The following is a 1754-nucleotide window of genomic DNA, read 5'->3' on the forward strand; positions in this document are numbered from 1 at the left end:
TTTCTTTCTTTCTTTCTTTTTTTTTTTTTTTTTTTTTTCTTTCTTCTTTCTTTCTTTTTCTTTTCTTTCTCTCCCTCTCTCTTTCTCTCTTTCTCCCTCCCTTCCCCTTCCCCTCCCTCCCTCCCTTCCCCTTCCCCCCCCCTCCCTCCCTCCCTCCCTCCTTCCTTCCTTCCTTCCTTCCTCTCTCTCTTTCCTTTCCTTTCCTTTCTTTTCTTTTCTTTTCTTTTCTTTTCTTTTCTTTTTTTTCTTTTCTTTCCTTTTATTTCCTGGCAGGATCTTGCTCTGTCACCCAGGCTGGAGTGCACTGGTGCAATCATGGCTCACTGCATCCTGGGTTCAAGTGATCTTTCTGCCTTAGCCTCCCAAGGAGTACCTGGACTACAGGCATGCATCACCATGCTTGCTAATTTTTAAATTTTTTGTAGAGAGGGGGTCTTGCTATGTTGCCCAGGCTGGTCTCAAACTGGCCTCCAGTGATCCTCCTGCTTCAGCCTTCCAAAGTGCTGGGATTACAGGTTTGAACCATTGCACCTATCCACAAGGGAAACTTTCAAGCAGCTCTAGGCTGGTGACCTCAGCATTCATTAGTTGTTCATCTAGAGGCAGCATGAAGAGCAGAAACGGGGTCACTCTCCATGAGGTTTTGCTGGGAATGACCTTCTGCCATCAGCACAAGAGGTGCAGGCCCTCCAGGCTGCGGTGGATGCCTGTCTCCTGATCTGGGTTCAAGCTCCCTCCCTGCCTCTTGCTAGTCATGTTATCATGGGCAAGTTACTTAAGCTCTGTGTCTATTGTCTCACCTGTAAAATGGAGATAGCGATAGTACCCACCAGTAACTTTGTTGTAGTAAATGAGGTAATTAATGCAGATAAAAGCACTGGGAACACTCTACAGTACAGAACTCAACAAAACATTAACTATCACCATCATGGTTATCATAAACTGTGTTGTCTTTTCTGTTATTATTCTCTGTTCGCTTACCACCCTTTACCCACATATGCAGATAATGTAGGCAGAGGCCAGAGGTCCAGTGAGCCCTTAAAAATAAATATGAAAGGCTGGGCGTGGTGGCTCATGCCTGTAATCCCTGTACTTTGGGAGGCTGAGGCAGGTGGATCACGAGGCCAGAAGATCGAGAGCAGCCTGGCCAACATGGTGAAACCCCGTCTCTACTAAAAATACAAAAATTAGCTGGGTGTGGTGGCACATGTCTGTAGTCCCAGCTACTCGAGAGGCTGAGGCAGGAGAATCGCTTGAATGTGGGAGTCAGAGGTTGCAGTGAGTCGAGATCGTGCCACTGCACTCCAGCACGACAGAGCAAGACTCCATCTCTAAATAAATAAATAAATAAATCAGAAAGCCCTGGCACAGTGGCTCACACTCATAATCCTAGCACTGGGGAGGCCAAGGCAGGGGGATTATTTGAGGCCAGGAGTTTGAGACCAGCCTGGACAAAATAGCAAGACCCTATCCCTACAAGAAAAAAAAATTAGTCAAGTATGCACATGTCATCTCAGCCACTTGGGAAGCTGAGGCAGGAAGATGGCTTGAGCCTTGGAGGTCGAGGGTACAGTGAGCTATGATTGCCCCACTGCACTCCAGCCTGGGTGACAGTGAGACCCTGTCTCAAAAAAAGAAAAAAGGTCAAGGACTGTATCAATTTGGGTGCTGAACTGTATATCTGAGACTTGGACCCTGATCTTAATGATTCCAGAATTTATTATATTCTGCATTTTTTTTTTTTTTTTTTTTTT

General features: G+C 45.9%; 1 protein-coding gene across 1 annotated transcript in view; it reads left to right on the top strand.

Moving 5' to 3' along the window:
- The window catches only part of TMC7 (transmembrane channel like 7), a 71622-nt gene that overhangs the window by 54857 nt on the left and 15011 nt on the right, over positions 1 to 1754 (top strand). The window lies entirely within an intron of this gene.

The sequence above is a fragment of the Cebus imitator genome, unplaced genomic scaffold (assembly GCF_001604975.1).
Source record: "Cebus imitator isolate Cc_AM_T3 unplaced genomic scaffold, Cebus_imitator-1.0 Scaffold85, whole genome shotgun sequence".
Lineage (NCBI taxonomy): Eukaryota > Metazoa > Chordata > Mammalia > Primates > Cebidae > Cebus > Cebus imitator.